Genomic DNA, 27561 nt, shown 5'->3' with positions numbered 1-27561 from the left:
TTAAGGTCGGTGGAGTCCTAGGTGGCCCACGAGGCATGGTCGCGCCCTAGGGGGGAGGCGCGCCCTGCACCCTCGTGGACAGGGTGTGGGCCCCCTCATGCTGATTCTTTCGCCTGTATTTTTTATTAATTGCAAAAGGTTGCTCCGTGGATTTTCAAGTCATTGCAAGAACTTTTATTTCTTCACAAAAATAACACCATGGCAATTCTGCTAAAAACAGCGTCAGTCCGGGTTAGTTCCATTCAAATCATGCAAGTTAGAGTCCAAAACAAGGGGAAAAGTGTTTGCAAAAGTAGATACGTTGGAGACATATCAAGGACCAAGGCCACCATAAATAGGACTTAGCCACCACCAAAGAGGGGGGCAAACAGATCAGATCCCTTCTCATCCAACCACCACACCAGTTCTCTTTAGCTCAAGAACACCTCACCTCTTGATGCCAGTTCATCCACTGTATAGGTTCATCTTCAGCCCCTCAAGGCAATCCACAAAAATGCTGGAGTAGGGTATTGCACCACGAGGTGGCCCGAACCAGGATAAACTTCTGTGTCTCTCTCTCCCTTTGAGCTTGACGTGCTAGGCTTAGGAAGATCGCGAGTAGGCAGGCTGTGTAGGTTGAGATCTCCGCACACACCTGCTACGTCTTGAGCTTGCATTGGTTTTCCTTGAAGATGAAAGGGTGATGCAGCAATAGTAGCGTAAGTATTTCCCTCAGTTTTTGAGAACCAAGGTATCAATCCATTAGGAGGCTCCTCAAAAGTCCCACGCACCTACACAAACAAACAAAGAACTCGCAACCAACGCAATAAAGGGGTTGTCAATCCCTTCACAGCCACTTGCGAAAGTGAGATCTGATAGAGATAGTATGATAAGATAAATATATTTTTTGTATTTTATAATATAGATTGGAAAAGTAAAGATGCAAATAAAAGTAGATTGAAAGCTTATATGATAAAAGATAGACCCGGGGGCCAGAGGTTTCACTAGTGGCTTCTATCAAGATAGCATAATTATTACGGTGGGTGAACAAATTACTGTCGAGCAATTTATAGAAAAGCGAATAATTATGAGATTATCTAGGCATGATCATGTATATAGGCATCACGTTCGTGACAAGTAGACCGATTCCTGCCTGCATCTACTACTATTACTCCACACATCGACCGCTATCCAGCATGCATCTAGAGTATTATGTTCATAAGAACAGAGTAACGCATTAAGAAAGATGACATGATGTAGAGGGATAAACTCATGCAATATGATATAAACCCCATCTTTTTATCCTCGATGGCAACAATACAATATGTGCCTTGCAACCCCTATTGTCACTGGGTAAGGACACCGCAAGATTGAACCCAAAGCTAAGCACTTCTCCCATTGCAAGAAAGATCAATCTAGTAGGCCAAACGAAACTCATAATTCGAAGACACTTGCAAAGATAACTCAATCGTACATAAAATAATCCAGAGGAGATTCAAATATTTCTCATAGATAAACTTGATCATAAACCCACAATTCATCGGATCTCGACAAACACACCGCAAAAAGAGTTACATCGAATAGATCTCCCCAAGAGAGGGGGAGAACATGGTATTGAGATACAAAAAGAGAGAAGAAGCCATTTAGCTAATAACTATGGACCCAAAGGTCTGTGGTAAACTACTCACAACACATCGAAGGGGCTATGGTGTTGATGTAGAAGCCCTCCGTGATCGATTCCCCCTCCGGTGGAGCGTCGACGAAGGCTCGAAGATGGGATCTCACGGATACATAATGTTACGGCGGTGGAAATTGTTTTTTGTTGGCTCCCTAGATGTTTTTGGGGTACGTGGGTATATATAGGAGGAAGAAGTAGGTCGGTAGCCACCCGAGGGGCCCACGAGATAGGGGGGCGCCTTGTAGGGGTGGGCGCGCCCTCCACCCTCGTGGCCACCTCGGCTGCTTCTTGGCTTGCACTCCAAGTCCTCTGGATATTCGTTCCAAAAATCACGCTCCCGAAGGTTTCATTCCGTTTGGACTATGTTTGATATTCCTTTTCTTTGAAATACGGAAATAGGCAAAAAAACAGCAATACGGGTTGGGCCTCCGGTTAGTAGGTTAGTCCCAAAAATGATATAAATGTGTAAAGTAGGTTAGTCCAAAATGGGTAATATAATAGCATGGAACAATCAAAAATTATAGATACGTTGGAGACGTATCAAGCATCCCCAAGCTTAACTCCTTCTCGTGCTCGAGTAGGTAAATGATAAAAACAGAATTTTTGATGTGGAATGCTACCTAGCATATTTCTCAATGTAATTTTCTTTATTGTGGCATGAATATTCAGATCCAAATGATTCAAAATAAAAGTTCATATTGACAAAATAATTAGTAATACTTCAAGCATACTAATCAAAGCAATCATGTCTTCTCAAAATAACATGGCTAAAGAAAGTTCATCCCTACAAAATCATATAGTTATGCTATGCTTCATTTTCGTCACACAAAAATGTTCCCAAATTCTACACCCCCGGTGACAAGCCAAGCAATTGTTTCGTACTTCAATAATCTCAAACTTTTTCAACTTTCACGCAATACATGGGCGTGAGCCATGGATATAGCACTATGGGTGAAATAGAATATGATGATTGGGATTGTGTGGAGAAGACAAAAAAGGAGAAAGTCTCACATTGACGAGGATATCAACGGGCTATGGAGATGCCCATCAATTGATGTCAACATGGGAGTAGGGATTGCCATGCAACAGATGCACTAGAGCTATAAATGTATGCAAGCTCAACAAAAGAAAACTAAGTGGGTGTGCATCCAACTTGCTTGCTCACGAAGACCTAGGGCATTTTGAGGAAGCCCATCGTAGGAATATACAAGCCAAGTTCTATAATGAAAAATTCCCACTAGTATATGAAAGTGACAACATATGAGACTTGCTATATGAAGAACATGGTACTACTTTAAAGTACAAGTGTGGAAAAGAGATAGTAACATTGCCCCCTTTTTATTTATTATCTTTTTTTCTTTTTTTTGGGCCTTTCTGTTTTTCTTTTGGCCTTTCTTCTTCCCCCCCTTTTTTTCTTTGCCTTTCTTTTTTTCTTTTTTTTCTTTGGGGACAATGCTCTAATGATGATGATCATCACACTTTTATTGATTTACAACTCATAAATTACAACTCGAAACTAGAACAAGATATGACTCTATATGAATGCCTCCGGCGGTGTACCGGGATGGGCAATGAATCAAGAGTGACATTTATGAAAAATTATGCATGGTAGCTTTGCCACAAATACGATGTCAACTACATGATCATGCAATGGAAATATGACAAAAGTAATGCATGTCATGATGATGAACGGAACGGTGGAAAGTTGCATGGTAATATATCTCGGAATGGCTATGGAAATGCCATAATAGGTAGGTATGGTGGCTGTTTTGAGGAAGATATAAGGAGGTTTATGTGGGATAGAGCGTATCACATCACGGGGTTTGTATGCACCGGCGAAGTTTGCACCAACTCTCAAGGTGAGAAAGGGCAATGCACAGTACTAAAGAGGCTAGCAATGCTGGAAAGGTAAAAGTTTGTATAATCCATGGAGTCAACATTAGTCAAAAGAACTCATATACTTATTGCAAAAATTTAGAAGTCATCAAAAACCAAGCACTACGCGCATGCTCCTAGAGGGATAGATTGGTAGGAAAAGACCATCGCTCGTCCCCGACCGCCACCCATAAGGATGCACAATCCAAGGACACTTCATGTTTCAAATTTGGTACACAACTTTAACCATACATGCATGCTATGGGACTTGCTAACTTCAACACAAGCATTCTTTAAATTCATAATCACCCAACTAGCATGACTTTAATATCACTACCTCCATATCTCAAAACAATTATCAAGTATCAAATTGATCATAGCATCCAATTCACTTCCTATGATAGTTTTTATTATACCCAACTTGGATGCCTACCATTCTAGGACCAATTTTATAACCATAGCAAATACCATGCTGTTCTAAGAGACTCTCAAAATAATATAAGTGAAGCATGAGAGACTAGCAACACTACAAAAAAATACACTTCCGTGATGATACGTGTTTGTCACAGTAGGTCACATTTTTTGTCATGCATGTACATCCATGACAATTTTATGACAGAATCAAGATAGTCATACCTGTGCTTTCATAGAAGTGTTCCATGACATTACCAAAATTATCATCACGGAAGTGTCCACTTCCATGACGATAAATCGCGCGTCACAGAAGTGCTTTCTTCAAGGGTGACCGACACGTGGCATCCACCGGAACAGAACACCGTTAAGCTATCGGGTCGGGTTTTGGATCCGATAACCCGTTAACAGCCCCGACCAATGGGGATTTTCCACGTGTAAAATCATCATTGGCTGGAGGAAACATGTGTCGGCTCACCGTTGGGATAGATGTCATCCACTCATTGGACAGAAGGCGCCTATGATACGTCGACACGTGGCACGGCCCAACAGAGGCTCATTCCTATGAAAAGGACGACCCGTTTGACTTGGTCAAAAGGTGGCGGGCCAGCCAATGTAAAGCCTGTTAACGGCCTGTTCGCATATAGCCCATTTACAACCCGCTAACCCTAGGCCTGTTATGCCCTATCCGAATTAGGCCCAGTAGCGTCATCTGGGCCACCCAATATGATTCCAGCCCGTTTTCACTTCTGGACCATGTATGGCCCATGACGTCTTTCGGCCCATATAAGGCCCTATGTAACTCTTGGCCTATTAACGACCCATGGTGAAACTGGCCCGTAATGAATAGTGTATTACTTTACACCCATTAACGGCCCGTGGTGAAACTGGCCCGTAATGAACAGTGTATCACTTTATACCCATTAAGGGCCCGTTATTCAGTTGGGCCGTTTCCAGCCCATGTTATCTTTCGGCCTACTCAGAGCCCATTTATTCTTGGGCTCATTTCCAGCATTCATTTACTTACGGCCCGTTACTGTTATTTTCTGCTTATGGGCCAAATTCAACCCGTGGTTACAGTCGGCCCGTTTGTGGTTCGTTAACACATTGGGCCGTTTTCATAGCGTCATGAAATACGGCCTATTAACGATGGCCCATTATGGTCGGCCCATGAACGGATGATTCCAACTCTAGCCCGTTTACGACCATAATGCGGCCTGTTATTGGCCCATTTTTGGCCAATCGATCATACTGCCCATATAAGGCCCATTGATGATACGGCCCGTAGAAGGCCCATTGTTTGTACGGCCCGTAGAATGCCCATTGTTTCTACAGCCCGTAGGAGTCCCAGTGTCACTATAGTAAATATTAGCCCATGGTTATTGTGGCCTAGTTTTAAAAAATAGGTTATTGCAGCCACTAGCAAACCGCGGAAAAAGAATTGCAATGACTACAAGCAAACAAATAAACAAGACAACAAGGAAATAAATAAGCAAGCAACTTACGCTACGCTATCATGGCTATCACACATATTACATCCACTAGGCATCAAAGTTCGCCACCAGTGCAAATAGACACGTCGACAAAAGAATATACAAAACTGAGAGCACTTCATAAGGCACTAGGCCTGGCCAGGTCGCCCCCCCCCCAAACAGCTGAAGAAGCTGAGTAGACCTCAGTTGTGTCAACGATAAATGCATCAACACTAGATTTAAGGCATTATGGTGCGCACGGCAGTCCTCTGACATCTTCATTGCATCTTTGACTTCAAGTCGGAGCTGAGCTAAAGCAAGCCTTTCCGCTTTAAGTTGAGACTGAAGAAGTCGACCTGATTGAGGCAGCGACTGCACAGAGGTGTCTCACACCTGCTGGTGAGTAGCTTCAACTCACTGTCTTCATCAAGACAGGACCTTGGGGTCTTCTCGCTGTTCTCAAGATGGTTTGGCTCACTATCTTCCCTAAAGTTCTGCCTGGCGTAAGAGATACGACTCTGAAAGAGAAACAAGGAGACACGTAACATATTTCACAATTATATAAGCAAATAAATGGATCTGTTCTGCATAAGGAATATGTTTTTACAACTACAATTTGAAACTGGTAGTTGTTGCAAACATCCATTCAGATGTAAATAGCAAAGCAAACAGCAGTGGAGGCAATGATGCCTATCCAAATCTATACTAGAAAAAAGTTTGAAGGCTTGAGAAGGATGAACTTACATTACATGTTAACACGGGCTGGACAAAGCCCTTCTCCATGTTGATGGAAGGATAATTCAATAAATTCCCCAAAGAAAATTCTTTATAAGCGTTGCCATTATTCTAAATTTTGCAAAGAGTAAATATAGATCAAATAATATTGGAAGAAACAGAGGATAATGAAGCTCAGGTGCAGACTGATGATACATAATCAAATAGCAATTAATTAAGTACAGTGTTACAAGGCAAAAGGGAGAGAGGTACTGACAAGAGCAATGCAGAGCCCATTATTGTTTTGAGATCGTATGATCCTTTGAGAAAGGAGATTCATCTGAAATTAGTTTTCATACAAGAGAGAAGGTAAGGCACAAGCAGAAATTCAGGAGTTCAAATTTTGAATTGATATCATAGACAGTACCTGACGCTGGGCTCCCAGCAGTTCTAATAGGGGTTTGGCCACTGGAGTAGGGGTAAAGTGTGGTACAGTTGGGCCTGTGTTTTCTGTGGATGCTGATCTATCTGATTTAACAGGTACCACTACCTTTTCCAAATACCTAGTTTGTACTCCTTGAGGATCTGCACTCACCCTCTTCCTTTTGGACATCTATCACGAAAGAACAACATTTGACTGGAAAAACATAGTTTGGCGACACATGGAATAGGTACAGAAAATGGATAGTTATGGCATATACTCATATATGATGCTTAAACTAAGCAGATGGTGTAACAAAGTAGAAGAAATGAAGAGGTCAGATGCAAAATATGTGCGACCAATACAACTTTGCAAAGTTAGAGCAAGCACCTTGATGGGTGAATAAGATAGGCCATCCTCCACCATGCCAAGTTTGTTAACCAGTGGATCGTTCCGCAATATTCCTCTCATGTGCCCATTCTCTTATTCATTTTGATAATGTTCAATATCTGACATGCATGAAAACATAAAAACAAGTGAGATTTTCTTTGTAATGCAGAAGTGATTCTAATCCAATACTGCCTCCCTGTAAACCCCTTTGTGCTATCTCTGCAATTCTTTTAAAAGATGCCATGCATGCTGTAATTTGTTGTGTGCATTAATATAATGTGGCCTACTCCTCAAAATATGAGAGCTCCAGAAGTGATGACACTTCGCAGATGATAGCTTCAACATATAGTAAAGAAGAACAAGTCGACCTGACCTGACAGATTCAAAATATACTAAGGGAGAACAACTCGACCTGACCGGTCGACCGCAAGAGAAGAGTATCATCTTAAAGAAGAGTAGAAGAGCAAGAAGATTGAAGATATTACAAGTGTTTCAACACAATGTCGGTTGGCCACCCATGATGAACCAGAGCGCACAGAGAAATACTATCCTTTCCGGTCTCTCCATATGTGGCTCACATGCATTTCGAAACTAAAGTAGGAACATTTAGCTAACCAATTAAACATCTCTCAGTTTTACTAATATCAGCAATAATATCATATATGAATTTGTACAACTAAGCTTGTTTAGCTCGATGGGTGGAGCAGTGCTATTATGACACGAACCACGTAGGCTGATTGTGGTCATCATAAAATGGGGGAAACATAAGCATGATCAGTACAGTATTGACCATGGCAGTGGGATGGCAGATCTGAAGCTGCAAACCGCGCAAAGGGTAGTTAGCAACCGATGTTTGCTTTGAAATAACAACTAAGATTTGGTATGGACAAGAAAGTACGGTCAACAAGTGACAAAGAAATGCAATTATGCTGTCTCTCTATATGTCATGACATGCATTTGGAAACTCAAGTGGGACCTTTAGCTAACCAATTAAATGTGTCGGTTAACTAATATCAGTATCATATCACAATCATATTTGAACAACTAAGCTTTCGAATTCTGAGTGTTGTGTTGTTTAGCTTGAAGGGTGGAGTAATGCTAGTACGACAGAAAGCACCTACGGAGATCATAGTAGAGTAGATAAAAGGGGAAAACCCTAAGCATCAAGAGAAAAATCAGGAAAGTGGAACTAGCTGGACCAGTGGGTGGCGCACATGCTTTTCGAAACGAATATAGGAACATTAGGTGACCAATTAAACGTTCTCTATTTTAGTGATATGAGCATCATATCAGATTCGTATTTCAACACGTAAGCTTTGGGTTGAGGTCTTGAGGAGCAGCGCTAGCACGACACGAAGCACCTACGATGATGGTAGTGAATATAAAGGGGGGAAACCATAAGCTTTACGAGTATAGTGCCCGTGCCATGGCGGATCTGAAGGTGCAAACCGGACAAAGCTACTTCGCAACCAATGTTTGCTTTCAACTAGCCACTACGATTTGGTACGGACAAGAAAAGTACAGTAAACAAATTACGATCTATTTTCCGGGTGAGATCAATAACTTAAGCACATATGGAAGAGTACCACCTCTCTTGCGACGCCGTGTAGGCCTATGCTGATACGTTGAGGGTGCTGCGGGTGCGATGGCTGTCGGCGGCGGGGAAGAAGACTTTAGACGGCAGACGGCCGGGTCGGGGGATATATCCTGTTGCCGTGGACGAGGCGGTCGTCGGAGCGGCAACGGCAAGGTGGACGAAGGCGCCGATGAAGCAAGAGGAGGCGATGAAAGGATCCTGGTCCAGCGCCGTGGATGAGAGACGTCCATCTCTTGAAGTGGACGACGGGGTAGGGGTAGCGGCTCCGGCAAGGTGGAGGATGGGGTGGCGGACGGAGGAGGCTGGCCGCAGTGCGGAGGTTGTCGTGCCGCCGACGGTGTATGAATGGGGAAATGGAGGGGAGGGGGGGCGATCTCAAACTTTGGGACGCGCTTCTCTGAAATGGGGGAAAGTTACAAACTTATCCCCCATTTAAAATTTCAGACATCGCGTCGGTTGGGGATAGGACGGTAATCTCGCATCTCCCAAATATTTGCCGGTAACTATTTCGGGCGAGGAGAGGGTGTTTTGCCGCCCACGGTTGGCGCCCACGGTGTATGAACGGGGCTGACAGGTAGGGCGGTTGTGTCACGTCTGATGGAAGTTACACATCTGCCCCTATTTAAAATATTAGCCTACATCGATTTCGGACGAGGAGAGTTTGTTTTGCCGCCCACCGTGTATGAATGGGGAAATGGAGGAAGAGACACATGTCTTTCGGACGAGCTTGAATCAAATGTGTTTTGCCGCCCACGTTTGGCGCCCACCGTGTCTGAATGGGCTCAGAGGCCGTCGTGTCACGTCTGATTGAAGTTACTAGTCTACCCCTATCGACAGCAGTGTAAATCCGGTCGATAAGGATGTCAAGTGTCAGGGGTAGACAGTAATTTCCATCTCGCAAACACTTGCTTCGGGCAGCCCACAAATTATAGTGGGTGTTTAGCCGCTTCGTTCAAAACTTGGGAGAATTAGCATTCACGTTTGCCCTGGGACCTGGCAAACTAAATTCAAATCCAGTTTGTATTCGATTACGAATATCCACAGATAATTATACGTTTTGTTATTTATTTCTTCAAAACCACAACAAAGATTTATTCCACCTTTATATATGATTATGATTTAGAAATACCGTGATCTTCGAATTCAGTAGGTTGGATACACTCTGATTCAAACAGTTATTTCATCCAATACAATATGCTCACACGAAAAACAGTTCACCTTATGTCAATCATACAAGTACTGAGGATTACCTCGCCTAAAAAATTCGGATCATTACAACACATGGACAACATGGAATTCCGGACAACATAGGGGGTCTTGCAACATAATCCATTCAGAGACATGACACAACATGCAAGTACAATAATCTAATGACAATTTCAACTGGTATCTAAAGAAGAACCGGGATTACCTTGGGCTTCAGATAGCAGAAACAGCAGGACCTCCTCCGTCTTCAAATGCAACATTCTTACTTCCTCCAATTCTTGGGTTGCTTGCATAATGCGTGCCGCTAATTCCGTAATTTCCAGCCTCAAGATAAAGATTACCTCATTCATGGCAGCCACACCATCTCTTTCTGCCTCTAGTAGAGCCTCAAGCACTATAATATCTGTGCTCAGACTGCTCTCCGGCGGTGTTGCCTCTGAACTGCTACCATCTGGTAACATGGATGGCGCACTGCTTCCACAAATAGATTCTGGGGTTGTACATTGTGTCCTAGTGTGAACGGCATCCTGAAAGGTTTCCGCTGGACATAAGTAAGAGATAGTTATCGTATGATCCAGGCAGTAAGCTTACATGGTAAACGACGGACGAATTATTGCCGAGCATGGCAAACTATATTTAAATGGTTCGAAGCAGCATCAGCCGAAAAGAAATTAAAATGGTAAGATGAAAGTTGAAAGGGAGTGTACAACCGCTATATTTAAGTTGCCAAGGCATCTAAGCAGTTGAAATAATCTGAGAAAGCACTTAACAGTGTGGCCTCATATAAACTACGAAGACAGTCTTGTGATGAAGTTGAGAGGAAAAGTTAAGGACTCAAATGAAATAGGCATGCATTTCTTTACGATAGTACAGCAGGCACTGCTGACATATTGGCCAACTCAGGTATAACGTAACAACAAACAAGCATTCGAATCAAGCAATACAGCAAAGCAGACAACTGAACTATTTGTAATTCGGTAGGATTACACGTTGAGGGCACAAGCCAAGAAAGCAGCCCACTCGCATTACATTTAACATGTACTAAAACACACTGGCTTACCATATGTTGCTGTGAAGCCTAGCTGCTGTTGCAATGTTCTTTGAAGATATCGTCAGCATCCCGTGGTTGCAAATCTAGTTGTTGTAGTTTATTCTGCACCATCTATTTAGGTAAAATTAATTTTAATCGCATGCACTGGTCCGAATTGATCATCAATGGTTCATCTAAACTAATGAAAGAAGGGTGTGTGCATACACGACAATATATCTGCTTCCCTCTATTTTTATGCTTGTTCGAGGTGCCAGCACCAAAAGAACAAATATTTTGCTTGATGGGGTTGGCAGCTCCATAATTAATAGAAGCATCAAATTAGTCATGCAACTTGGGAAGATCAAGAACACACAAACAAGTAATGAACAGAGGCTCGGAGCAGTGATGTAATAGCTAGCATCAGAAAATGTAGGGTAAAACGAACAAAAAGCAGCGGAACCACATGCTAGTTTGCTGATGTGTAATTAAGCATAGAGAACATTAAGCAGTCTGATGGAACCAACAGGTGGCATCAGAACAAAACTAAAGCATATTAACTATATGTGCACTGGTATGTAATTTAACACATGTAACATGTTCACTGCCAGAAGTATGGCCCTACAGGTGCAAGCAGAATAACGCGTCTCATGAAAAACTGAATGATGCCCTGAAGAAATTCAAAGGTGCGGTGCTTATGCTAGGAAAGTGAACGTAGGCGCCGGCCGTTGGATAATAGTACCTGATTCTCGGCGGCGTATGGGTATCGTTGTCATACTTGATAGCTAAGGATCGTCGATGGTGCTCGTGTTGCGGTTGAGTTTGGGCCGGCTGTCGCCGTCGCTGAAGCTGCTCCGGTGCTACGGTTGCGGCGCCTGTCGACATACAAGAAAGCTCATCTGTGGTAAGTGAACAGTTGCACGATAAAGAGAAAAACCGAAGGAGTACAAATCGAAATAACCTGATGAGGCTGCGGCGTCGGTAAAGCAGGGCCGGTGGAGTTGAATATGGCGTCCGTGGAGCGGGTCCGGTGCAGTGGACGAAGGCTTCGGCGGGCGCGTTGTATAGTGCTTTCGGTGAGGCGGATCTGTTGCGTCGGACGAGGGCTTGTATGAAGGGCCAGCGAAGGGGCGGACGAGGGAGTCAGTGAAGGGCCTACGCTGTGGTGGAGGGCGCCGGTTAAGCAGATCCGGTGCGGTGGACCATGATGGCGGTCAAGGAGATCTGGAGCGGTGGACAAGCCAGTCGCTGAAGCGGCTCCGGTGAAGTGGTGAGTTGGCAGTTGGGGGTTCCAAGGTGCGGAAGGTAGATCCGGCGGGGTGTGAGGTCCACCGCTGCGGCGGAGGACTAGATTCGGCGGCTTGCCGTGGTTGGGGGGTCGAGAAGGGGAAGGGGAGGAGCTCTGGGGAAGAATGTTGGGGGCAAAGAGGGGAAAACAATGGAGTTACCAAAGCAGCCCTTTTCCGTTCATGTGGCAGGGGTAAAACAGGAATATCGCAGGGCTAAACTTTTGGGCGCGTGATATTTCGATGTGAGCGGGAAGTTTGAAAGCTTTTGGCGCCTAAAATTATAAGTATTCTGCTCTCGTACGGCCGACTATGATATCATGGCCGACAATTTGTTTGTTTTGCACGCAAAAAAATGTGCAAGTTTTGAAAATCAATGTCTCCAACTCGAAACTTAGATTGTCCATTCAATTCAAATATAGATCATTGAGCTACTACAAGCAAATACCATCATACGGTCCAATTCAAATGAAATTCCAAATGTGTTTATCCTAAATATGATGACAAAAGCAAAAATGTGTATGTGTATGAATAAAGTGGATGATTATAAAGTTTGAACATGCCCGTATGTGTATATCTCTAGGTTTGATATATGAATTTGAAATCACGAAATCCCGGCTTAAAAAATGTACCTCCGTTTAAATGAATTACAAAAGCTAATGATGGAGTCGAATTCCAAAATTCCAATCTTAGGTTTGTAATTCTGGTACATCAAGGTATATCACGCATGTTCAAAAGTATCGTTATCTCATAGTACAAACTGTGAAACAAATGGATCAACCATGAGTGCACAATATCTCAATTACGCTAAAGTCCCTCAAATATAGACACCTCACTCTTTATCTGAAGTCAACCCCCCCCCACCACCACCACACACACACACACATAGAGAAGTCGTTCTCTCCCCCAAACACCAACACACGAGCACATTAACACCCCTCTCTCTTGTAAAGTCCGGACCCCAACATAGGTCTCTATCACTTTGTCTCTCGGGGATGCACACATCTCTTCCCTCACTCTCTAGGTCTCCCGCTATCTCTCTTGCCCAAGCACACGCACTATGTAGAGTGTATATTTCCCATACACACAAAACGTCGCCCCCAAACGTCTATCTCCCTAGTTATGTGGTTCTCGCGCACTCACCTCACACACCACCCCCACTGCAAACAAGCACACTTTGTCTCCTTGTGCACCACTCTCCTCTTTCTATCTCTCCCACATGCGGACCCGCCCCAGCTCCTTCCATGCATACATATATGTCGTGACTCTTTGCATAGCTCCCAAATGTATAATCGTTCTCGATTTCGCACATTGTTCTCTACACCATCTATTCTAGATCTCTCATGAAGTCCCTATCACACACACGATGACTCGCTTCCCTTGCGTCTCCGTTCATAGGCCAATTTCGGACAACATCAACATTCTCTCCCTATCTATACGCCATTTATGGACACAAACGACCCCTCTCGCCCCCTCTCTTCCTCTCCTCTCTCTCTCCGTCGCTGTCTCTCTCTTTCTCTCGCTCTCACACCCCTCTCCCACACACACACTCGACGTCTCTTCCAAATAGTCTGCTCCCCCAGCCCGCCCCCGTGCTATCCCGTTACTACACATGTCACACCATCCCCCCTTCCCTTATACTAGGTTTACATCATCAGTGGTCTCTCTACTCCATGTACACTCTCTCCCTCTCACACACAAACACATGCACAAACACACACAAACACGCACAAACACCCATTTATCTGGATCCTCATCTCTCCCCATGTCCGCATGTGTATCTCACACACTCACTCTCTAATTATGTATATGTGTCTCCACGTTACACAACACAAAGCCCCATGTACATGTCTCTCTCTATCCTCCACACACATAGACACAAAGAATCTGTTATCATTGCCTCAGTCTCTAACATATCACACACGCACACTGTCTCTCTCTCTCTCTCGCAAACACGCTCATCAAGGGTTTCCCCGTGAATAACTTACCGTCTATTCATCAACAGTCGTGGCAGTACGGCGAACACGAGACGTGAAAAAGAATAAATCTACACGTGCTTAGACCACCTAGTATGACTACTAGGACTAGAGCAAGCCAAAAAACGCGCCGCCGTCACCCCCTCCTTGTCGGCGACGGGAAAATCTTTGTTTTACACAGTCGAGAAGTCATTGTGCTAAGGCCCCACATGCCGAGGCGTTGAATAGAATGTAGATGCTAGTTTACGGAAGCAAGTATCGATAATACGTTTGTATCTCCATACTTATATTTCTTCTCTTATAAAAAACTGAGGTGGTGATGATGGTACGTGTGCCATCTTGCAATATAGACCGTCCGATCTATATCTGACGGATGGAAATTAAACTAAAAGATACCCGCACCCCTCTCCACATCTGCAGACAAGTCCTTCCCTCGTTCATCCCTATCTCCAACAAACCTCATTCTTGAGCAATTAAGAAAGGAAGCCTCTGGAACAAACTGGCCTGGTGGCCGCTGCCGGCATCGTCAATCCCCATGCCTCCGCTCAGTCCGACCACCAACCACCACCACACCCCACTCCTCTTCACCTTATCTCATATTTCTCGAGATATCATTAGTTTTTACACATGGGATTACTCCCGCAAGGGTCAATCCCAACAAGTGTTTTATAAAAAAATGCATCTTGATGTTCCGTGCAATGCACGGATCTTGCTAGTACTCCTACACAAGACTAAGTTGGTGATGCTGGTGTGTCTGCCATCCGTCGTTTCTGACCATTAGATCTACATCTAACGATTGTGAGGTAAGTTGTTGCCTTTTCTCACCAACATCCCACTTGTCTACCAATTTGCAGAAAAACCCATAATTAGTATCTTAAAACCAACCACATCCCTCCCTGACCTCACCAAAGCAGCCCAAGGAATATATTCTAATTGAAACATATGTATATCAAAATTAGAGTGTTTTGTACCAAGTTTGTGAATAAGTATTATTCTAATTATGATTCGTTGCAACGGACATGAACATTGCTAGTATTTCCAACCATGCATTTTTTCCTAGTATTCCATAGTTTCGAGTTTTCCATCAAGATATTAGTCACTCATGGTTGATATTTACTTTCAATCATGTACACATATGCACTATGTAACTAGCCTTGCTTATTGGCTTCCAAAGCTTAACTTTCACTCCTACTTACAATATGTAGAGTATTTAACAAAAAACTACCACTTTCAACCAGCCCTAGGAAGAATCTATTGTACAAAAAATAGCAAAAACATACCCAAAATTTCTTAATCCACGCCAAAAACTACTACCTAGTACTCCTACCGATTAGGTTCGTTTAAACCCATTTATGACAGGGTTGGCCCACACGTCCTTGCTGACGAGGCAGCTTAAACCAACACATTTTGTTTGACCGTTGACACGAGGGACCCACATCTGACCTTCTATCCTGTTATTCCCCCTCAAATCATTATTTTTCCTGAACATTACTTCAAACAGTACTGATGCGTGTTCGTCGGTGGCGCCGGTGATGAGCGAGTTGGCCGCCGCTCCGCCGGACGGGCCGGACGCCGCGCTGGCCTCCGCACGGGTTGGCAGGCTGGCCCGAGCGTGACTCACGAGCGAGCAAGCCGCCGCGCTGGCCTTCGCTCGAGCCAGATGGCTGGCCTGAGCGCGGCGCGCGCGAGCAAGCCGCCGCGCTGCCGTGCCAATCTAGCTAGCAAACCTTGCAGACAAGCAGCTGGACGGAGCTATCTTGGCTAGCTAGCGGCCGCGAGCGCCGGACGGAGCTGGCATCCGGGCTGCCGCAACATGGGCTCCGCACCGCCGGCGGTTTTGACCTCGCCTTCTGCCGGCGGCGGTAGCTGCGTCCCATGGCCGAGGATGACTAGGTGGACGGGCCGGAGGTAGGAGGTCACTCGAGGATTTTTGTTGGTAAGAGCATGTACAATGGTTGATAAGGTAGTCTTATCTTAAGTCTGCCACGTATGCAAGTGGTAGTAGTTTCTTGGCATTTTAGTGGTTTCTTGCATTATTAGGGGTTTCTTGTAAGGAACAATGTACGTACTACTAGCGACAAAAGGCGATTCTAGGTTGCGTTGTACTCCAACGAGTACTACTAGTGGTCGCGGGAGTGTATACCTCGTTTTGTGGGTTCGATCCCGGCCGAACGCACGGCGGCCTTTTAAAAAAAATTGAGCATTTTACACGGGTAGTTTGAGTTTTGAAGTCGAACGGACGTGCGGCCCCACAATCTGGGTGCACTGGACAGCCTAGCCACGTGAACGGGTTTTCCTTCCCAGCATCCCGTGGCTCGCGTGCTCGCCCTAGCCGCACCTCGCTTGCAGCTTCCTCATCAGCTAGTAGCATATTTAAACTAGCGCCTCCCAATTAAGCCCGAGGAGCCGGAAAAGCCTGGCGGGGCATTGGGAACTGTGCAATATGGCTCCGTACGTAAAGTGCTCTACTACTACTCTGTAGCTTGTGGCGTTGCACGCATGGACTTCACTCCATTATCGGCTCTACTATAAAAGAAATTCCTCTTGACGTGTTTTTTTAAACGGAGGCAAAAGCTTTGCTTCATCTCATTCATAAAGAAGGAACTACTACTAACAAAGTTCGACGAGATCCATTACACCTCCACAAATGGAAGCGAAAAGCCTAGTCTCGCTGTATCAAATAACTCAAATGTTCTGCCCCCGCAGTAACCGTCGCTGATAAACAGGCTGCTAGTGTGTGCGTGAGAGGAGCGGCTGAGTAGGCCAGCTACTCCTACGTGAGAGGAGCGGCTGAATATAGCACCGAGAGTACCCACTAGGCCACTACGCAGGTGTACTTCCCCTGCATTGATAGTACAGCGATGGTTCTAGAGAACAGTAGTACCCTCCACTTCCAACTGTAGCTCCTTGGCCCTGAGATTCAAGAGTTCAAAACTGGTGCACTATACTAGACTAGACTAGAAGTACAGTACATCGCACTACTAGTTGAGAAAAGTAGTACTGGTACTGCTACAGTACGAGTACGTACTCCTCCGTCACATAATGTAAGACGTTTTTTGACACTAGTTGGCGTGTACAAAAAATGGCAAAAACATACCCAAAATTTCTTAATCCACGCCAAAAACTACTACCTAGTGCCAAAAATTTCTTACTAGTGCTATTATTTACAGTATAATGCAATCCCATAACGTTCCATAATGCTAGTACTAGTAGTAAATAATAGCCTCACCCCTTCGCTGAGGAACGATCTACAGTTGGAAGGGACGAGGCCCTGCGGTTACTACGCTCTTATCTCCTCCTCGCCAGTTCCCCTCCCCCCGAAGAGAAGGCAGTTCGTCGCTGCTCCCATGGATTCGCCAGGCGGTTCTCCTCCTCGTCGGGGCTGGGAGACCTTGGACGACGATCCTCTGGGAGAAATCGCACGCCGCTCCGACGTCCTCACCGCCGCAAGACTCGGTGCTTCCTGCACCAACTTTTTCAAGACGCTGCTTAAACAGGCTTGGGAAAAGGCCATGCTTGTTGGTCTTCCATGCGTCCTCGAGGAGAAGGTTCTTCTATGGGACAATACTTCGAACAGTCCACCGCTCCCTGGCCATTGTTGCACGTTGACTCCGCTAGAGTTGCCGACGTTGAGAGGTAGTCGGATTTTGTCCGATGAGCAGGTCAGTAATGGAGTTTGATCATGTAGTACTTAGTTATTCCATTTCCATCCCGTAATTTCTCCGCTGCCCACCGTCTTATATATAGGTCTGGGTCGGTGCCAACGAAGATTGGCTTGCATACCTCCGGCCGGATACCACCATCATTTTGCACAACATCCACAGCAGTGCGGCCGTTCCGGTAGACCCCTTCTCCACCATTGGGATCGGCCTTCCGGACTGGCTGGGCTTGAATACGTATGATGATGCCTACATGAGATTGAAGAAGATAGCAATTGCGGACCCGCCGACAAAGCGACGCGGCTACGACGATTACTATCTCATCGCGGTGTTCGACATAAGGATTGCCATCAATGCAAGACGCAGTAACGGCAGAGGCTGGCGCATGTTGGCGACGGCAGATTTGTACCCCTACACGTTCGAAGACGCCGTGCGCCATCTAGGCCGCATCTTCGCGGTGACAAGCCAGGGGACTTGTTTCATCTGGTTGCCATCCTACGGTACGGGAGATTACAAACGGAATGCACAAACCATCATTTGCATCCCTAACGGTACTCCATTATTTTGCAGGGACCAGTCATCCCCCGATCAAAATAAGATCGCCGATCCTGGATGTGCATTTGCATCCGCGATTCGGTCTAACCTGGAACCTTGTAGCTGACTTTGGCATATTGGGATCAACTATCTTAGCAGTCGTTACCCATGGTACCACTGATGTGCAACATGGTCACACAATCTACCACGATCGGACCGTCACCATCTACCCAGGTATTCCATTTTTTAACCCTCTCGCCTTCTCTTTCATTGTTGTACTAGTTGTATACTTAGTACTACCTCCGTCCTGGTTTATAGGTCCCCTTTGTAGTTTGTGTCAAATTTTGACTAAAGATTTAACTAACAAAATGTTAATGCATGTCAAGAAAAATTATCTCATTGGATTCGTATTTGAACATAGTTTTCAAAAATATAATGTTTGGTGACATGCGTGAACATTTTGTTAGTTTAATCTATGGTCAAAATTTGGCACGAAACACAATGGGGACCAATAAATCCGGACGGAGGTAGTAGTACTAGTAGGAGTACTTTTTACCTTGGAGGACGCGTATAGCTAGCTAGGCCCTTGAAGACTTGAACCCACTAGCTGCCACCATTTATGTTTTTCCATGTCTTACTATCTCATCCATGTAGCCAAGAGTGGCTATATATAATAAGCCGGTTATTTTACTTCCTCTATACCGGAGTAGTACTATTTGCTGCACAGTATTACTGACCGCCATATTTGAGCACAACATTATTATGCATGGACCTTGACTATGTACGTCACCATGTGTCCAGATCTGGGATGCCGCGTGTACCAGATGAACGGCGCCGAGTTCGACCCCCGTGATGCTACGTGGGTGCCGAGGAACACTCTTGGAGAGTACTCGCTTTTCATCGGGGACAGCTACCCCATTGTGAAGCGGATGCCACCTTCCGTGCACGACACGGAAGGCCTGCCGTTCATGAAGCATGGTTGTGTCTTCATTGCGCACCGCCGGATGAACGACATGCTGGGACACGCTATCCCTGATTTATGCCGCTTCAGCTTGGATGAGTCTCCATCGTGTGGAACCGGACTAGAAAGCTGCGACAATGATTCCCGTTGCCCACCGCTATGGATCGTGCCATCCATGAAGAACACCTGGGACTGGAACCTGGAGGAGGACATGCATGTAGCCCATCTATAACGTGTAAGTGGAGTACGGTAATTGTGAACGGTAGCGCTGTGAATATATGTAGACTAGTCGTGCACAAATTTATCACATGAATTGGAGATGAACTTGTGTGGCATACTGGCATTTGTCCTTTAGAATTTATTACTAGTAAATGTGTTATGTGTACGTGCAACTTGTGTGGTTGTTGCACGGGCTCCAACATGCTCTTTGAGAAAAAAAGGTGGCACAACTTTGGATATACGTGACGTGGCGGCATCATACAGTAGCATCGTTCGCTATAGTTGTAGTACACTCCTACTAGGACGACAACTCCTATAAAACCTTGCGCTTGGCTCTTTGCCTCTTCGGGAGGTTCAACAGTTCGTACTCGTGTGAACCTTGCACTTGGCTCTTCGCCTCTTCGGAAGGTCCAACAATGATGATACTACAGTACAATATGCTTCTGGCAATCTGACACCGATTGAACTGCTGCACGTCCACCGCTAGGGCGAGGGCGAGGGCGAGGGAGAGGGAGAGGGAGGGAGAGGGAGAGGGCACTGTAGTAAAAACCGTCTCCTCGTCCTGCAAACCACCGTGCACATGGGTGAGGGAGACGCGTAGTAAGAAAGTTTCTCCTTGTTCGGCGAGTTGACGGGACACATCAAAGGAGTTCTAGTACTAGTACTTAGTAGTCCATACTGCGTCCTTTCCGATTAATATGGCTTAATTTGAAACGAGAAAAATACACTGGCGGTCAACGTATGTAACAATACGCTCTTTACGGTCACTATATATAGTTTTGCGGCGATTATACGATCACTAGCTCATCGTAGAGCACCATATTGCACCCTACTGACCGGCCACATAGTCGACGTGGAACTTTGTTGACTGGTTAAATTGTCACCTGGTTTCTGGGTCCCACCTGTTAGTTGGCAGAGCAAAGAAATCAGTTAAATAAAACTTTACGCAGGCGCGACACGAGTCCAACCCTTGCGCGCGAACCGCCCTGGCTGTGTATGTGAGTGCATGCACGTGTCCTCCCTCGGTCTTCCAACAAAGAGTGTACATCGGCTACAAAACAAAGAGTGTGGTACATAATGTACATCTACACTTCCAATGCATTTAGCCTTTAATCTAAATCGATATTGATTGACTAATGCACCAACTTGTGCTGTAGGTATAGGCTACATGTCTATCCTTAATTACAGCATGCAACGGCCTTCATTTAATCTTCTTATCTCAATGGTCGCATGCACACATAAGTCTGCTACTACTACTTTGGGCGTTAATTATGCCCTGGTCAATGTGTAAGGCTGGTCATAGTGGGGGTAACATAGGTAGTAACATAGATGCCACATAAGCAAAAATGTTGATGTGGCAAGTAGTTAATGAGGAGAGAGGCAAATAGAGTAACCTAATATGTTACCATCACATAGCGCTTTCCAATGCAAAATGAGTCTACAAGATAATGAATGAACATGCGTATGTTACTACACATATGACACTTCCCACTATAAGGGTAGTAACATAGAGTAGTAACCTATGTATGTTACTACTCTAAGTTACTCCCCACTATGACCAGCCTAAATCTCTAAATGTACAGTCTTTCACGGACGTAGGGTGTAGGTTGAGCACTTGAGCGTGAGCTGTGTGTGTTGTGTCGTGTGCTGTGTGCCGCATGGGTGCGTGAGTGTTGCGTGCGTCCATGTGTATGTGTGAGTGTTGCATGTTGCATGCATGCATGCATGCATGGGGCTTACTCCCTGCCATTGACATGTTCATATTTCAAGCTTCCTCTGTTCCCTCCATATGGTGATACTCCCTCTGTTCCCAAATAGTACGGAGTAAAAGCCTCCCTCTGTTCCCAAATACGGAGTATTTGTCTTTCTACAGATTTCAACAAGTGACTAGGTACGGAGCAAAATGAGTGAAGTGAGCGTAGAGGCATAGGGATACTGTAGAAAGGAAGTCCTCGCGATCCATTATTCCCCATCTCGGTCAGAGAGAACTATTCAACTAGTCTTCGCAGTGAAGTGACAATACACGCTGCAGCAGATGGGACACGTAATTAATAAGCTGAACCAGCGTGTTGTTGTTACTAAATCAGCCTTACCCAGTACTGCCATCATGTTTGCCAGTAGAGCACGCTTCCGCAAATACGCCTACGCACCTCTGTCCTCCATTAACTGACATATGGGCCCTCTTGTGGTAGACCCACATGTCATCGGTGTAACTATTTACACTCCGAAGGACGGTATATCCTGGTAGTAGTACTAGTAGAATTGAGATTTAATGCACTTTCTTCCCCGTCTTCCACTCTTCTCCTCTCTTCTCCTCTCTTCCCCATCGTCGGCCGCACACCATTTACCCCCGCTCACTGCTCGCCCGCCCGCGCCATCTTCCTTGGTAGCTCGCGCGTACCATATCCCCCCGCTCACTGCTCGGCCACACGAGGAGAAGCTTCTTCGCTTGCCCGCCCGAATCCACTTCCCCGCTGGCTCGCAGGCACCGAAAACCCCAATGGCAGAACCGACTGACACGCAGAGCCGCGATTGGAATTCCCTCCCCGATGTTCTCTTGGAGCAGATCTGTAGTCGTATGGACCTACTCAGCACCGTCCGTCTGGCCGCATGCTCGGTGTCTTTGTACCGTCTACTCGTCTGCAACCGGCCGGCTCTTTTCAAGACACCCTGCTTGCTGATGCCCGATCCTCGCAGGTGGCCCAGGCACCGACTTGACGATCCTACGGAGGTTGCCGTGGTGCCCCTCGACATGCTACCACTACCCGTCCACCTGTCCTTCATGCGCGGCCACTACTGGGCGGGCATGAAGGCCAACTGGATCGTCCTCATCCACCACACCGGTAGTCCGTGGCGTCTCGTGGATATCTACACCCAGCGAGAGATCACCCTTCCATCGTTGGATACCGCCGACATCGAGCCTCGCGGCCCGCCGGACACTCCTGCCTACTACGCACGAGACGCGTCAAGCTTTTGGCTCGACCTCTGTTTGCAGAAAGTTGTAATCTGCGAAGTGCCCACACCATCAGAAGACTACATGGATTACAAGCTCATTGCCTTGTTCAACATGGGATTAGTCTATCTGGAATCCGGTCGCCATACATGGTTATGGCTCATCATCAATCCTGTTGAGGCAACATTTCTGTCTGATGCTATAGTGCATGATGGCATCGTTTACGCGGTCGACGCACAGATTGGCTGCCTATACTGGTGGAATCTATCGTCGTGTAATTGTTCTATCTCATCTCATCTTTACCTTATGAATACGACTGCCTGTTCATTTGTTACAAATTTAGAATGCATAGCATGTCTATAACCACATCATTGCTATGTGTTCCTCTCATTTCCTAGATTTTTATGACCACACATGTTATTGTTAGAGTTGATATGAGAACAATTGGCATCTAATGATTGTTAGAATACATATTATGAGCATAACATCATGATTGCTATATGTTACTCTCGTTTACAAGATTTTTATAACAACGCATGTTATTGCTTAGAGTTGATATGAGAACAGTAGTAGTAAGTGCTATGGTAGAATATGAGTAGGCGCTGTCATAGCTGTTTTCCTCTCATTGTTACATGATGTTTGAACCATGACATGTTGCTAGAATATGAAAGCCATTGGCTTATTTTTTTAACTTGGGGTATGATTATGACCACGGCATTGCAATTCTCTGTCTATGATATGTGTCACTGTTATAATAATCTTAATTCCACACATACTCTGAACATGATTGTTTATTTTTGTCCTTTTGGTCTCCAATTTGAATTGTTGCAGCAGACGCAAATGCGCTGGCCTTCATGATTCCAGGACCTGGAATCATACCAGCCGATGGGTGGTGGTTTATCGCTCGTTCAGCTGACGGCGGTCATTTGATGCTCATTCGCACGTACCAAATTGACCAAACCATTACATCAAACCACATGCAGTACAATGCGTGGGGCGTTCGTGACATTGATGGCTATGGCTGCTTCGTCTTCGAGAAAGATCCCAGCTCCGTTGGGCCAAGCGTATTCAACTGGAGGCGGGTTTACAACCTCGGCAACCAATCCTTGTTCCTCGGGCTCAATTATCCGATCATCCAACCAATCATCGATCATATCACCGGCGATGATTACTGTGCTATGCAACTTCCATTCGCGAGGGGGGGCTGTGTTTACACATCATACCATGGGTTTCATGAATCACCATATCCAGAGATTCGTCGACACAGCTTGTTGCCAGGTAATCTTCAGTGTGTGAAAGGCATCAAGCTTCCATGCGATGGGTGGCTTTTGCAAACCCGACATGCAGCGATGTGGTTCATGCCAACAGCAAATATGCACAACTTGATTCGTGCTGATATCTAGACTGAGCCATGTATTCTGCTGCTGTAGCACGACCCTCTTTTGTTGGATATTATGTACTGTTGTTAGTTTGAAGCAATCCTCTGGTTTGAAGGATAGATTTAGATACCTTCCTGGGATCAAGTGCATCCTAGCTCACCTGCGTAGGATGTACTGATAATGATGATGGAGATGTTGTGCAGAAGCCATATATATATATATATATATATATATATATATATATATCAGTTAGGCTTCAAGTGCGTACTTGTTAGTTAAACCTATGTATAAATTGTGACACTAAATACGACTAGTAAGTAGTATAGTAGCAGTACTAGTATACGTCGGTCAAATTATTCATCATGTCCACACATTGAATTGACGTGACAACACGCTGCGGGTGAGGTGACAAAGAATCCCGGCGGCGTGTTCGTGTATTCTGGACTTCAGATTTGGAGTACCACTTATCTTTCAAAATCTTTCATCATTCACTTAAAACAGTCGATTGATCATACATTGAGTACCATATAACTAGAATTACCGATGCAAGTCGAAGAAGGATTGGCCGGTGCTGCCGGCTGGCGTCAAGTTCGATCCCACGGATCAGGAGCTGATCGAGCACCTTGAGGCCAAAGTGAGTGCTGACAGCGCGAGATTTCAGTCTCTCATCGATTTGTTCATACCAACCATCGACAGCGAGCACAACATATGCTACACCCAACCTGAGAAACTTCCAGGTAAGACACCGATCGGCCGTCTACTTGCACAAACATATTCCTTTGTTTATAGCTCTATTTTTCTTTTTAGACGCAGACCTGGTGAAGCAATTACAATTTGACAGTTAATAAAAAGTGAAACAAGTGACTGCAACATGCCAAAGATGTTATGAAAATGCCAACTATGTACACTAAAACCTATATTCCACAATACTGCAGGTATCACACTGAGTGGCCTAAGGAAGCAATTTTTCCAGCGCAATTCCAGGGCGTTCAAAAGGGGCACGTGGACGCGTCGCAAGATACAGTCGGAGTGCGGCATGCACGCGATGTGGCACAAGACCGGCAATACCTTGCCGGTGATGGTCAACGGCCGGCAGACGGGCAGCAAAAAAGGTTCTGGTGCTGCACACCAACAAGAACTTCGACCAGCAGAGGACCAACTGGGTGATGCACCAGTACCACCTCGGGGACCTGGAGCAAGAGAAGGAGCGGGAACTGGTCCTCTGCAAGATTTTCTACCAGACGAACACTAGGGCCAGGAGTAAAAAGTTTATAAGTTAGTTAGGTATTGGTAGTTGTACTACCTTGTCGTCCGCAAGTTGGTATTGTTGTTAACGATCTTTTGGTATGAACTTGCATTTGCTTCCAACCATCATGCCGAGGGTCGGCGTGGATATAAAGCTGAATCATTTGTTTCGAAACGAATTTTCAGGCACCTGATTTTTATTTGATGGGTAGCATAAGCACCCGCCGTTCGAATTCCCAGTTCTCCAATTTTTTCGAAACAAGTGCATGCACTTATTATCACTATAAAAAAACAATATCCATGCTGCATCCCAGTTATCAGTCTGTACTTGCAGAATTCTCTTGTTTATTGAGCACGTATATTGTTTTTTCAGGTCGAGCAAGTTTTAACTGGGCTGCAGACTGCCCAGGGTTGGTTTTCTTTTTAACAGGCCCATCCCATGACGACAACGGGGCACAAAGACCCAGCAGGTATCTATTAGCCTCTGGCCCGCCAGCGTTAGTTTTATTTTGTCCTACAACATCCGCAAGCAGTTTTTTTACTGAATCAAACACACAGCCCAGTTCTATTTTCCTCTTGAAACGCATGTCCTACATACGTTTTCTAATCTCTACCTATAGTTTTACTAGTTCATATACACGGATCATTATATTGAGAACACATGAAATTCCCTTTTCATATTTACATCCTTATTTTTGTTGTTTTTTCCCACCCAGCGCTGTTTTTTTTACCACTGGTTTTCCATTAAACCAACTCAATTGTCCCACGTCTTATTTGCCTACAATAACAAAATGATTTTTTTGGAAAATAATAAGTTCTTAAAAAATGTTTATCATTTCGGGATTACAACAGTTCGGACTCCACCGAAATATGCAAAATAAGGTTGAACTTTACCGTGGAACTGGGCAGAAAATGGGCTGTAATAAATTACTTAAGAATTAGCAAATGGGCTGCAAATTATAAAAAATAGCAAATGGGCTTTATGTTCTCTGTCACAGATTTGGAGTCTGACTTGTGGGCCTACCAAGTTCATGCATACACAAGGTTTCACAAAAAAGAAACTTAGTCAACAATCGACTCTACCAGCGGTATCAGTCTCTGATCTTCCTGCCCCAGCCGCCCAAACCAGCGCTATCGGAACCGCCTGCTCCCGCCTCCCGTGGCCGGCAGTGCTACCGGGCAGGCCTCACGGCCCCATCATACTCGTATCCCTGGCCTGTCTATCCCTCTACTCACCCACACCTCTTGTTATTTTCCGGCGACGGCAGCCGAACCAGTCAACCCTCGTACTCTCCACTGCGTGGGCAGCCACTGCCGTGTCTTCCCCGGCTCCGTGCCATTCCCTTTTTAGGCCTCGCCGTCGTCCACCTCCCTGGTGCTCTCGGTGTGGCATCGTCAACGATGTCCATCCAACGGCCGTAGTGCTTCTTCAACCTCTGGTCTTCTTGCCCCAGCCGCCCAAAGCAGCGCTTGTCGTGCCGCATGCTCCTGCCTCCCGTGGCTGGCTGTGCTGCCGCGGAGGCCTCACCGTCCCCATACTACTCCCATCGCTGGCCAGGCCATCCCTCCACTCACCCACTCCTCCTGTTATTCTGCGGCAACGGCAGCCTCACACCGGAGTCGAACCAGTGAACCCTCGTGCTCCTATCCGCGTGGGCATCCACTGCCGCGTCTTCCCCGGCTCCGCGTCGTCCCCTTCCTACGCCTCGCCGTCATCCATCACCGTGGTGCTCTCAGCGGGGCGTGGTCAATGTGGTCAATGACCGACTTCGATCGGAAGAGTACTGTACGTGGAGAGGCTGACAGATGTGTCCAAGGCCACTGCCCAGTTTTTTTGTGATTTGCCAAGTAAGTCACTTTGTCAGGCCTATTGGGCTGCAAATCTTTCAAGACAAGGAGAGCTTCATTCGGCTGGCCGAGAAAATGGCCTATCAGTAATGAGAAATGGGTTGTACATTTTTAAAACACATCAAACCGGCAATTAGTTTCAAATATCTTTTTTTCATTTTGAGATTTTAAATTACATTAATTTTTATGCGTGGAGAATTTTTTGGATTTTATATTGATATACATTTATTTTTAAAATCTGTTTGAATGTGAGTCGAAATTTTGGGATTAAAAACAGTTTGGACCGCACCGAAATATGCAAAATTTCGTATAATTTTTTAACCGTGGCCAGAATATGGGCTGTAATGCTAACAAAAAGAATATGGGCTCCAAAAAAACCCTTAAGAATTAGCAAATGGGCTGTAAATTATTAGAAATAATGGCAGATTGGCTGTATGCTGTTTTCCACAGATTTGAGGCTTTCCTAAAAAAAAGGTTGACGCACAAGCAGTGACTGCCTGCGGGACTGCCTGCTCCCTCCTCCCCGCGGCCGGCTCAAACAAGCACCAGCGAGACTACCTGCTCCCTCCTCCCCGCGGCCAGCTGTGCTGCCGCGCAGGCCTCACTGCCCCACCGACTCCCATCGCTGGCCTAGCCATCCCTCTACTCACCCACACCTGCTGTTATTCTCCGGTACGACAGACGAACCAATAAACCCTCGTACAGTTGTACTCTCCTCCGCGTGGGAAACA

The sequence above is a fragment of the Triticum aestivum genome, chromosome 4B (genome assembly GCF_018294505.1).
Source record: "Triticum aestivum cultivar Chinese Spring chromosome 4B, IWGSC CS RefSeq v2.1, whole genome shotgun sequence".
NCBI lineage: Eukaryota > Viridiplantae > Streptophyta > Magnoliopsida > Poales > Poaceae > Triticum > Triticum aestivum.
Note: the sequence above shows the minus strand (reverse complement) of the source record.